General features: G+C 42.6%; 1 long non-coding RNA gene across 1 annotated transcript in view; it reads left to right on the forward strand.

Annotated features, from left to right (window-relative positions):
* Window positions 1–13,024, forward strand: part of LOC134762080 (uncharacterized) — a 46,344-nt gene extending 33,320 nt beyond the window's left edge. Inside the window, exons 2-3 of the long non-coding RNA XR_010141617.1 lie at window positions 4,994–5,166; window positions 12,858–13,024. This is a non-coding gene — a long non-coding RNA (uncharacterized LOC134762080). The remainder of the gene's footprint in view (window positions 1–4,993; window positions 5,167–12,857) is intronic.
* Window positions 13,025–13,617: the final 593 nt, after the last annotated feature.

The raw sequence follows: 13,617 nt of genomic DNA on the forward strand, positions 1-13,617 counted from the left end.
GCATCCTTTCCTCTCCCTTGTTGGAGGAGGACTCACTTCCACAGTTTCACCTTCGCATTTGGCTTATGACAAGGAGTCCATGCAACCCCCTTAGAGGCACATTTTTGTCCCAAACTTAATTCCAAGCTTCGGGTCAAAACCCTAGGAAGGATAACTGGATCTAAGGGATCCAGAGGCAGATGACAACAGAGGTTAAAAGGCACAGTGCAGGTGAGTGTGGCTGATTGCTGCCGATTAAGCCAAGCCCAAGCTTCCTGCTTCATGGCTAAAGGCCATGTTAATATCCATGGCATAAATGAGGTCTAGGGAACTCCAAGGCTACTGACAGTAGGCGGGATAGAGGCACAGGTGAGAGCCAATAATTCCTATTCTCAAGGCCCTCCCTGCTTCATGAGTGCAAGCCACTTTAGCACTCATGACGGGACCAGCCAAGGTCACCAGGACTCAGGGATGCAAAGATGGGAGAGTGAAAGAGGATGCTCTTTCCTCTCTCCCTCATGTACCCTGGGTATCTGCTAGGAGTATCTGCTAGGGAGAAAAGGAAACCAGGGACGCCTGCCCCCCTCTTTCTAGATAGGTAGCCATTCATCTTCAGTCTGTACCCCTTTAGAATGCATCCTGAACCCCTGGGGCTCCTTTGAAAAAATACCCTTTTTTCCCTCTCTCTTCCTCTGTCCTCTCTTCACAGATAGGTAATTGTGTCCCTATACTATGGGACACTCCCCTCAGATGCATCCTCCAAATTGGAAAGAGTTAATTTTCCAAACCTTAAACTGATTGGCTTAGGATTTGGCTCAGAGGAAGGCAATCTGGAAGCCCAACATTCCAGCAAAAGGGTAAAGTTTTTTTTGACAGTCGGGCTTTTGGCTGCCCTCTCCCTGTGCAAACTGGTAAAAGGCCTCAGAATTTTTGAGCTGTCTTTACCCTGCTCCTTGTTTCATTTTGATACATGTGTTCTAATAACCCGGTTTGTCTGTCCTTGCCTTCAGGCCATCAAACTCTGAACAGTCATGCACCTGGAGCCTCTGATGATGGCCCCTTCTGCTGGGAACCCTTAGATAGGCCTCTAGGGAAGCTCTGACTGCCATTTCCCCAAAACAGAGCCCTCTATCAGCAGGAAGCAGTTAAGATTGGACTTCATCCTTATCCTTAATCTAACAGCAGTTAGATGTACTTCTTTAGGGTGGGTAATGAGACAGCCAGGTGGGAGGGGGTCCCCAGAGAAACTCCAGCCAGCCTGAGCACTGGGGTGGAGCTTCACGAAGTTTATGCTGTTTGCAGTGGGAAGGAGCATAGCCCCTCCTCTTCCTGTGTGGAACCTGGGATTTGAAAGGCTGGTGGGAAGTGCTCTAGCAGGGTCTCTGGCCTAGTGAGAGTCCCTGTTTCCCCGTTTCTTCCTTTTCACCTAGTAAAACCCTGTCTTACTCACCATTCAAATTGTCTGAGAGCCTGAATTTTCATGGCTGTGGGACAAAGAACCCTGTCTTTAGCTGAACTAAGGAAAAGTCCTGCAACACTACTGGTGGTCCAGGAGTGACTGTTTTGTTTCTTAGAGCATGGAAAGGTCTGAGGGGTCCTGAAGGAAAGGTCAAGCCAGCTGTGGTGATGGAGGTCTACTTGGGGTGCTCAGGGAAGGGGCATTTTATCTTCTAAAACAGAAGTGCAAGTCTTGACTTGGTTCCTGAGTGTGAATAGTGTGAGTTATATAGTGGGTTCAGGTAACGAGGGGGAACAGAATTGTCTTTTTTATTTTTGAGTGCAGTATAGCAAGAGTCTGAACAGTGAAAGAATCCTGTAATTCAACATTTCAACAGCTGGCATCACCAAACTGGTATGTTTTAATTGAGTGTCAGCTCTGCTCATAATCCTCCTTCTCCAGGAATTCTTCAGACATTTTGGCGACCCACAGACATTCTACTAGATCCAAGGCTGCTCTGTGAAATCACTTGTGTTGGGATTATTTACTGAGAGTTCAATTTGTGCTTCATGTTGTAGTTATATCTTACCACAGAGCATCCAAAAACCTCTTTCAAGAACACATAGCCAACTCTTTGAGTTCCTTTGCCTCAGGAACTTTTGTGTTGCCAAAATAAAGCAGACTCTTGTATTGGAAAGCCCAGGCTCTCTGAAAGGGGAATGTTAGAGGTGCCTCACAAGCAGCCCAGGGCTGAAAGCAGAAAAGAGATGTGTCTGGTTTGGTCTTGAACAGTATTAGTCAGTACAGAGTTTAAGTCTAAATGTTGCTAACATTTAAAAATGAAGACATTCGACAAATAAACCCAGATTTCAGGGTTTTACCAGAAAATTGAATGCTTAGTCAATACTGGTTCCACATTGCAGTGCCAACAATGGTGTTGTCCCCTTTAGAAAGCATGCATTTGGCCAGGTGTGGTGGCTCACACCTGTAATTCCAACACTTTGGGAGGATGAGACCGGCAGATCACGAGGTCAGGAGTTCAAGACCAGCCTGACCAATATGGTGAAACCCCATCTCTACTAAAAATACAAAAATTAGCCGGGCATGGTGGCGTGCACCTGTAGTCCCAGCTACTTGGGAGGCTGAGGCAGGAGAACCACTTGAACCCAGGAGGCAGAGGTTGCAGTGAGCTGAGATTGCGCCACTGCACTCAGCCTGGACAACAGGGCAAGACTCAAAAAAAAAAAAAAAAAAAAGCACGCATTTCTGGTTAGCCACAGTCTTTACCACTCCCTCTTGTCTTCCTGACCCACACTTGAGAGTCAGTTGCCATTTAATCATGTTGTCCAGTGGGCAGGTGCTGCTCATTGGCACCACCTGCTGGGCCTCTTAGGTATTTAAGTTTCTGACTCAGGCTAGACGCAGCTAGGGAGAAAATAGCCACTATTTTTCTCCAAGCCACTGATTTTTGTGGGCCCTGTGAGGGGGAGAGTCCAACTCCCCACTTTGGTACTTCTGTGAGGTGACTTGTGGATGACTGGGAGACCAGATACTGTGCTCTTGGTTGTTGTGATAGAAGATCTCTGGGCTCAAGCCTGGATCGTCTCCCTCAAAGGACCAGACTAGCTTAGACCAGGATCACTCAGCTGTAATAAATGAAGACAGAAGACATGGGGATTTCTCTCTAAAAATTTAGGGTGTGCAAGAACCCTAGTGCTTTTGAACAGCATTAGAAGGCAGGCTTATAGGATTATAGAACTGAATATCCCTCCAGCAAAGTGGGAGAGAGTTCAGAGAAAAGTATTGATTAAGAGACATAATATTAATATACAGACACAGTTATATAATAGCTGGAAAGATGTTTGGCTGTGCCTTCAGCTATTAGTCACAGTTCTTCTGGGAAACAGAACCAACAGAATCAGTCAATCTATCTAGGTATCTGTGTCTATCTATCTACCTATCTGTCTATCTATCTATCCATCCATCCATCCAATCTTTCTGTCTAGAGAGATGCCGGAGACCTGGGAGAGACAATGAATAACTACTGTCTGAGTCTGAGTTGGAGCTAGAGTCTACAGCCAAAAGCAGAAGACCCATGTCCTATCTCAAAGACCATTAGGCATAGATAGCGAATTCTTTCTTACTCAGCCTTTTGTTATATTCAGGCCTTCAATGAATTGAATGAGGCCCACCTACTTTGGGGAAGAAACTGCTTTACTCAGTCTACTGATTTAAATGTTAATCTCATCCAGAAACACTCTCACAGACACACCCAGAATAATGCTTCACCACATATCTTGGGCTCCCTGTGGCCCAGTCAAGTTGACATATGAAATTAACCATCACTCCTCATGCCTACGTATAGCGAGAGCTGGGATGAATCCCATCCTCCCATCTGAAGGGCTGGCTGCATGTGTTTGCTTATGTGCTGTCACCAAGGAACAGTTTCTCTTTGTTTTGTCATTGTGTGAAGCTGCATGTCTGAAATGATCTGATGATGATTTTTCAAAAAGCCTTCAGTACAGAGCTGCTTTTTTTGTTGTTGTTGTTTTTATGTTTGTTAAGAGCAGATGCTCTAATAGCCTGTCTCTTATTGCATGGGAAAGTACAAAGGAAGTGATGGAGCCACCATATATTTCCAAATTTCTGCTGACATTCCTGGGGGATGCTGCAGTAACTCCTAAGGCTGCCTTATTTTATCTGCATAGCCCAGCCCATGCACTACCTTCAGAGTTATTTTCCCAGATCCTGAGCCTAATCATGCTTCACTCATTTATAGTCTATCTCTGGGTCCCATGCCTTCCTCTGGAGCCTGGACTCTTTGACAGGGCATTCTGGCATTCGAGACTCTTCCTGCATTGCCAGCTTCATCTCTCCATCACCATGTGCTCTGCCCAATTTCCCAAATATTCTGTTCCCTGCTTCTTTCCAGGTCTCTGTTTACCCTGCTCCTCCAGCCTGAGTTCCTTTTCTTTTTCTGTTCTGCTTGTTGAACTCCTGCCAAACTCCGATTTTGACATCAAAGCCCACCTTGAATGCTGCTTGTCTCTAAAGCCATCACTGGCATTTCCAGTAGGTATTGCAGTACTTTGGATCTCTATCCTAGCACCTTCCCTGAATTACTATGTGCATGCTCCACTTCCCCGACTAGAACCAATACTTCTCAAGGGCCACAGAGCCATCCCCTTCAAGAGAATTTGGACAAGAGGAAAATAAGGTGAATCTTCTCAGTGTTAAATTATCAAATCAACTCAATAGGCCAGAAAAGTCATATACAAAGACCACTTAAGTAGTCAGAATAATTCTTGGTTCAGAGTGCAACTTGATTTAAGTTGTTTTTAAAGCAGCATTCATCACCCTGTAATCTAGAGGTGAGGGAGGTGTGTTTGTTTGGAAGAGTTCATTATCCTATCATATCTTCCCTTTGTTGGTTTGCATGATGAGTTAGCATATTCAAGGCTCTGAGAAATGCTGTAATAATGAGCCCTTTTCACTTTTTTGAATCTAATATTTCTTAAATTTATGACATTCTTTTATTTTTCATAGAACACTGTGAAACTTTTATTTTTTTCATAGGACATTGTCAATATCTACTGGACTAAAGAAATTCTCTACTAAGCAGAAAAGGAATTGGTCTGTATTGAAGCTGGAAAAAAGAAAATCAGAGGAGCCAATGCTGTCAGAGTCCATCCAAGGGCCATTTAAAGATGTCCTGGAAGGAGGTCTGGGCTGTCAGGTCCTGCCAGCAGGTAGATTCCTTCCAGAGACATTCCTTGACCTGATACCATCAAATCACTTTAGTAGGACAAGTAACTTTCCTTATTCTCATTTCATGCTTGCTAGACAACCTGATTATACTTTAGTTTTGGAAGTAAATTTCTTACATGAAGGAAATAATCTGGTCTCAGGATGGGATGTTTAAACCCCTTGCAGTTCTAGTAAGGTAATAAATTGGCATTCTGGGCTGTACATCAGTCCCCTGTGACCTTGATTAGTGAGACTCCATCCCTGAGATCCTTATTCATTCTTAGTGGAACAAAACAAAATCATATTTCACAACCTGTGAGGCTGTGAATGATATCCTATTACTGTGGCGAATAATAATAATGGCAATAACTAGCATTCATAAAGCATCGCTTTGGTTATCTGTTGCTGGATAGCAAATCACCACTTAGTGGCCTAAATCAGAAACAATCATTTTATTATTTCCCACTGTTTCTGTGGATCAGGAGTTTTAGAAGGGCTTTGGCTGAGCACTTCTGGCTTGGGTTGCAGTCAGACAATGACTGGAGCAGCTGAGGGCTACTGGCATCTCTCTCTCCATTGTAGACTTGAGGCCTCCATATGTTCCCTCCATGTGAGCTGGTTAGGGCTTCCTCCAAATATGACGGCCCTAAGACTCCAAAAGCAAGATTCCAAGTGAACCAGGTGTAAGATCTATCAAATTTTCTGGTTTATCCTCAGCTTCAAAGGGAAGGGAAATAGACTTCACCTCTTGGCAAGAAAATGCCAAAGTTTTAAAGAACATATGGGATGGGAGATAATGTTTTGGAGTTTGGAAATACAACCTGCTGCAAGCACTGCTTATATGCAATGCCTTTACTAAATCTCTCTCTCTCTCCCTCACACACACAGACCTTATTAATTCCTCACGACAGATCAGTGAGGTAATTCTTATCATTCACCATTTTTACAGATGATGAAACTGAGGCTCAGAGAGGTTAGGTCATTTGTCCAGGGACTTGCAGTCCTCTAGTTGTAAGGTTGGGTTTCAAAATCAATGTACATTCTTAAACAGTACACTCCACTGCCTCCTGACACACCGAGGTAAATGCCACGCTGGGAAGTTACTGGAAGCCTGTCAGTCAGTCTTCTTAGTGACTCCCACGTTACCATACATAGTAAGTGTGGTGGGAGAATATTTCAAAGTATTAACCAGCATGCCTTCCTCCTTAAACCATCACATTCTTTTACTTGTGCCCCGAGGGTCTTTCCCTCATGGATACCCTGCCTGCTTCCTGCCTCCTCTGGTCCAGATAATGAGACATGAGCCACCAATTTATAAAACCAGAAAGCAAAGGCCAAAGCTACTTGTTTATTAAGTGTCTAAACTGCTTTTTGACTCCATAAAAGTGTCCTAGTGAGACTGACACTTGGACAGTCTCTTGATGCTTTGCCCAGGTGCCCCTGGATCCCTTGTCACCATTGTATGCCCCAACCCCATCAGTGTTCCTGAGCTTCTAACAGGCAGCACCTGTGGCTCCTTTTTGCATATGTTTGTGTCCACTCTGCCCAACCACATGAGACGATAAGGAGCCTGGGCACTTAGGCCTCCCTGGCTGGTCCTTAGCCAGTGCGTGAGGGTGTGGGAGTGTGAGGGTTCAGCTGCCCATCGTCTGGTTGGGACAACTCTGTGGGTGACACCCTCCAGAGCATTCCTGTGGGATTGGGAGAAGCTCCCCTCTGTGGGACTTTTCATGAAACTGCACCTTTGATCGGCTTCCTCCCCTTCTTTCCCGTGATTCCCTGCCTCCCTTATGGGTTTCTCTGGTTGCACCATCTTTGGTAAGCCACTTAGAGCCTGCTTCTGAGGAGCCTGAGCTAAGACATCAAGGATGGGAAAAGAGAGGAGGGAGGTGCTGGAGAAACTTCTTCAGTACAGGCCAGGTCCTGTGCCAGATCAGGGGGCTACAGGGAAGTCCAGCCAGCCTGGCCATTCTCACTGTGCTTCAGAGAGTAGAACCACTTCCTGCCCTTATAACAGCAGCTGGCCAGTCACCTGTCAGCCTCAATTGAGGAGTCTTTCCTCAATTTTCAGTCTAACCTTCCTTCTATGGACACACTTGCCTCCCACCCTGTTAGTGGTACCGGCTCCCTGGAATGGAGATTGGACCCAAGCTACTTAAAGGAGGGCAGTGGTCTGAGGGTAAGTCCCCCACAACTTACTCCTCCTAACACTCTCTCACTCATGCCTGACTAAAATGATACTTGATAGAACTCATTCAAAATCTCCCAGAGCAGATGCAGAAGCTCACACCTGTAATCCTAGTGTTTTGGGAGACCAGTGCAGGAGGATCACTCCAGGCTAGGAGTTCAATACCAGCCTGGGAAACATAATGAGACCCTGTCTCTACCAAAAAAAAAAAAAAAAAAAAAAAAGCAAGGCATGGTGGCCTGCACCTGTAGTCCTAACTACTTGGGAGGCTGTGGCAACAGGATTGCTTGAGCCCAGGAATTTGAGGCTGCAGTGAGCCAGGATTGCACCTCCAGACTGGGCAACAAAACAACACCCTGTCTCTACAAAAATAAAAAAACAAACAAAATCATCAACAACAACAACAACAATTCCACAGACCTGGGACAGGGTTGGAACCCACAATGAACTAAGAGCTAGAATTCTTGAGCACTAGTGCCAGCTTAGCCCCCTGACTAGCTGTGTAACCTGTTTTCTCATCTGCAGTATAGTATCTGAGATCCCTCCAGCTCTAAACGGCTGCGCTTTCATATCACATGTTCAGTGCCTCCTGAGAGCTTATAATCTTGTTAGGGAGACACAACACAATTAGAAGGCTGTATATGACAGACCGGAGCACAAAGCTGAAATCAGTCCAATTAAGAGAGAAAACACTTGGTGCAGAAAACAAGTACTGTACAGTGGCTGATTAGGATGGGAGGATTTCTGTGGGACAGAGTCTTCAGGAAAGGATTCAAAGAATAATTTGAGAAGAGCTTTGGAGGATGACTATTGCTTATGGGGAATGGGGAAAGCCGCCATAGTCTTGTGCATACAATTGTTACCTGGGCGTGAAATGAGGGCAGAGACAAGGGAGAGCAGAGAATGGAATCCTGGTTATCATTTAATTGCTGCTCTAACTCTAAGTGAATACAAGAGCACACACTGCTCCAGTTATAATATGCTACTTATTTACAGGGCTGTATTTCTATTCTCCCAGGCTTCACACACGTCACTGGAAATCTGACATTCAGAACTAACATTTCCAACCCCCTAAATTTTAATTAAAGTAATTATGTTACTAACAGAAGCTATAATTTATCTTCTCCTTGTGTTCACAAACAGGAAAAGGCAACTTTGGCCAAGCATGTTTTCCCTGACTCTTATTCCTGGTTTGTTTCTTTTGGTGGTGGAGATAGGGGCGTCTTTCTTTGGTCTGGGTGGTCCAGAGATCACACTGCTTATTGCACTGCACTTTCTATAGTGCAGAGGCCTGTTCTGGCTATTTGGAATAACTGTGGTACTGAGACCCAAATGGGTTGTCTTTCCATTCAGGAGCAGCCATGAGCTAAGGGAAAGTCCTTCTGGCAAAGCTCTTATTGGCATAAGACAGTTTATGTGTGTGTGTGTGTGTGTGTGTGTGTGTGTGTGTGTGTGTGTGTGTTTTCCTGGCATTGTTGGGGATAAGAAACTCAGTGATTTAGATGAAAACTTTCCATGCAATTAACTTCTTCCAGACTAAAGCAGGTGCTGAAGGGAACTACTGGGCCAGTCTGCTTAGTAAATAAATATCTGTCCCCAGATGTAGAGCAATTCAATGGAAATAATTACACCAGGTCAATTAAGCAGAACTCAGACCTCCTCCTGTTAGCCCTTCTGAATTTTTTATTTCCATGAGCCAGATTTCCTCAGGATTTAAACTGCTTTACCTCTAGAAAGAGGGTGTCTCTGGGGAAATCTTATTGATTTGTGTGGTGGTGGTTGCTGCTGAAGAAGGTGGCCCCACTCCCCAGGCAAGAGCCCTGGGCTGGGCCTCCAACAGGCCTGGGTTGGAATGCTGGCTCCAACACAGTGTAGCCTTATAACCTTAATCAAGTTATGGAATTCTCTAAACCTTAGTTTTCTCATTAGAAAAATGGGAATAGTGAGAGGGCCTGTATGTCAGCTCTTTCATAAGGATTAATTGAGAAAATGCTGGTAAAGCTTTGGAAAAAGGGCCGGTATATAGTAAATGCTCCACAAACAGACACTTTTGTTATTATTATGATGATAGTTATCAACAGAGAAAAGGGATATTATTATACCTGTGCCACCTACAATGATCCAATGGAAAGCTTGTATAAAATGTAGCATGTAGATGTAAGAGCTAATTATGCTCAATTCCAAACATGCAGAATTCAAGAAACAAATATGTGAGTTTATAAAATGGAACAATTAGGGGGTGATGTAACTGCTGAACAAAAGAAAGAACAACAGAATTCAATGAATTCTAAAGACCCTTAGCTGCACCAACTGCCAGTCCATTTGTAGATTACCGATGGCTTGTCACAAAGGCCATGAGGAAGGCTGAGAAACTAAGCATTGGGGACCATGCTAAGTTGAAAATGAGTCAGAAATGAAGTGACATCACCTCTAGAATGATAAGACAAATCAGTAAGAAATGGAATCCAACTGACAAAAATTCAGCTTTTTGTACAATAATGGTATTTATTGAGAGCTTACAACTTGACAGAGGTATTTCCAAGTGCTTATGTGGATTCCTTATTTAATCCTTACCACAACCTATGATGTTGGTTCTATGATTGCCTCAACTTGACAGATACACAAATCTTCAGGGATGCACCTGCTACAGAAAATGAAAGTCACTTAATTCTTAAAGGAGCCCCTTTATAGACTAGGAGAGAGCCTAGATCCACCAAAAAGCTTACATGCGGAAGAGGCTTACTTAAATCCCGGGAGAATTTGGATTTAGTTGTGTTCGTTGATTTTAATGAATCTAACAACTATTTACACAGGGTCTTCTACTCTGCACCAGAAACTTGGTTTGCTGTTGAAGATATAATGGTAAACAAAAATAGATATGATCAGTTCTGGGAAGATAGAATAGATGTACTTTTCTTTACTCCTTCTGCTATGTACAATAAACCCCCGGACATTGTCTATAAAACAAACATAAAAGGACTCTGAAAAATGGAAAGAAGGCAGATTTTCTGGGGACCTTAAGACCCAATGAAATGACACAGTGGTGAGTTCCCTGGGTTTTCTTAGAGATGAAGAAACCAGTGACCAAGAAATGCCAATGGGTGCAGACAATACAATTCCTGCTGTCTGTAGCCAAAGGACCAGGAAAGAGGCAGCCTAACAAGACAGGGGACTTTCAGACACTAATGGCTCTACTCTAGCCAAACACCACAGAAAAAACTGTGGCTACCCGCAACCCCCATACTTGCAATGGCTACATGGGAGGCTAGACCTCCACCCTCTTGAGGCTGTAAGGAGGTGCTGCACTCCTCTGCAGGAATGGTGTCAGAGAGGACCAGGTAGAAAGCTGAGACTTTCTTCTGCTCCAGGTGGTGATGAGGCATCCCTGCCTGCAGTGTCAGTAGAAAGCTCCTGTACTCCCACCCAGCAATAATGAAGCCACCCTGTGCATCCCTGCTGGGGTGGTGTCAGAGGAGGCCTGGTGGAGAGTCAGGACATTCACACCTGCCCAGTGGTAATGAAACCAACGCCCCCTGCCACTTTCTACCTGTTTGTGTCAGTGCCCCCCCAGCCCCCACTTCTACCCATTTGTGTCAGTGGAGGCCAATTGGGAAGCAGTAATGAGCACCTTTCTACCCCTCCCAGCCAGAAAGTTATGAATGGAGGTTTGGTGGGGACAGAGGACTCTCACCTCTGTCCAGCCCCACCTACCTAGGTGCCAATGGAGGCCCAGGAGGCAATGTGGACATATACCCCCACCTGGTGGTAACAAGGTGACACCCTCCCCTTCCCCTGCCAGAGCTGAACAGAATTCAGCTGAAACAGAAGGCTCAAATAAAATCCAGCATCTTATATACTAAGTATATCCAGGTTTTAACCAGAACCCATTTGACACACTAAGAGCCAGGAAGATACCTAATGAAATGCAAAAAGACAATTAATAGATACCAACACCGAGAAGACAGAGATGTTAGAAATACCTGATGAAGAGTTTTAAGCAGTTATTGTAAAAATACTTCAAAGAGTAATTACAAATGTGCTTGAAACAAATGAAAATATAGAAAGTTCAAGCAAGAAAATTAAAGATATAAAGAAGAGCCAAATGGAAGTTTTAGACATGAAAAGCGTAATCACTGAAAATAAAAATCTCAGAGGATATATTCAACAACAAAACAGAGGGACAGAGGAAAGATTAATTGAACTTGCAGGTTGAAAAGTAGAAATTACCCAATTTGAAAAACAGAGAGAAAGTTGACTGAAACCAATAAAGAGAACAGTCTCAGGTGCTTGTGGGATTGTAACAATGATCTAGCATAAATGTTCTAGGAGTCCCAGAAGAAGAAAGAGAAAGGACAGGAATGGAAAAGTACTTGGAAAAATAATGGCTGAAACCTTCCCAAATTTGGCAAACCACATACCTACAAAAAAGAAAGACAGGGGTAACTATCTGAAATGAGGAATATGTTAATTAGTTTAAGGTGAATTTATATATATATACACACATATATATTAAATTCTTAAATGTATACAGTCTTTGTCAAATATACTTCAATTTGAAAAATTAGTTTAAAAAAGACATACTTACATATTCAAGAAGCTGAGTTAATAATAGAAATCATCTCCCCCAAAATCTATAAATCTCCAAAATAGAATAATCTCTCCAAAAATCTATAGCAAGGCATGTCACAAGCAAACTTCTGAAAACTTAACACAGAAGATCTCCTTTTTTTTGTTTGCTTTTGTTTTGAAGAGACAGAGTCTCACTCTGTTGCCCAGGTTGGAGTACAGTGATGTGATCATAGCTCACTGTAACCTCAAACTCTTGGACTCAAGCCATCCTCCTGCCCCAGCCTCCTGAGTAGCAAGGACCACAGGCACACACAACCACACCCAGCTGATTTTTTTTTTTTTTTGCGGAGACAGGATCTCACTGCTGGTCTCGAACTCCTGGATGCAAGCAATCTTCCCAACTTGGCCTCCCAAGGTGCTGGGATTATAGCCGTGAGCCACCGCAACTGGCCAGAAATATCTTTAAAGCAGGAAGAAGGAAATGATGCATTACCTATGGGAAGAAAATGATTCAAATGACAACTGATTTCTCATTGTCTGCACATAAGAAACCAGCACAATGTATTTCAAGTGCTGAATATAAAGAAATGCCAAGCTAGAATTCCATCATCAATAAAAATATCCTTCAAGAACGAAGGGGATAAGCCAGACACAGAAATACAACTACTGCATATTCTCATTTATATGTGGAATCTAAAACAATTAAAATAATAGGAATAGAGAGCAGAATGATAGTCTGCGGTTTGGGAATATGGGAAGATGTTGGTTAAAACATACAATGGTTCAGTTAGGAGGAATAAATAATAAGTATTTGAGGTGATGAATATATTAATTAGCTTAACTCAATCATTCCATATTGTATACATACATCATAGCATCACTTTGTACTTCATAAATATATACAATTATAATTTGTCAATATTCAATTAAAAACAGAATGAAGAGGACATGGAGGCATTTTCAGATGAAGAGAAACTAACAGGATTTGCCAGCAGACTTACTCTAAATAAATGGCTACAGGAAATACTATACAAATAAAGGAAATGATAAAAGAAGAAACTTTGTAACATCAAGAAAGAAGGAAGAACACCAGTAAACAAAAATATGGGTAAATAAAATAAATTTTTTTATCTTCTTTAGTTTTCTCTATTATCTTTGATGGTTGAAACAAAAATTGTAACACTATCTGATGCGGTTCTAAACGTATGTACAGGAAATACTCAAGATAACTATATCATAAGTGGGGGAGGGTAAAAGAACATAAAGGAAAGTAAGGTTTCTGTACTTTACTCAAACTGGTAAATGAAAAACTGGCAGGTTGTGATAAATTACATGTATTTAATGCGATACCCAGAGCAATCACTAAAGAAAAAAAAAGCTATGCAAAGAGATACACTCAAATGCTATGGAAAAATAAAAATGAAATTTAAAAAATGTTCAAGAAAGCCATAGGGAGGTAAGAAAAACCAAACAGAAAAACGGAAAGCAAAGAGGATAAATAGAAAACAAAAAAGAAAATGGCAGAACTAAGCTCTAACACATAATTAATTACATTAACTATAAATGGTCTAGATATACAAAATAAAAGATTGGCAGGGTTGTTTAACAAACATTACTAAACTATATTCTATCTGAAGGAAACTCTCTTCAAATAGAATTGTAAATGTATGATAAAGGATATATTATGCAAATATTA

The sequence above is a fragment of the Pongo abelii genome, chromosome 8 (assembly GCF_028885655.2).
Source record: "Pongo abelii isolate AG06213 chromosome 8, NHGRI_mPonAbe1-v2.0_pri, whole genome shotgun sequence".
NCBI classification, from domain to species: Eukaryota; Metazoa; Chordata; class Mammalia; order Primates; family Hominidae; genus Pongo; species Pongo abelii.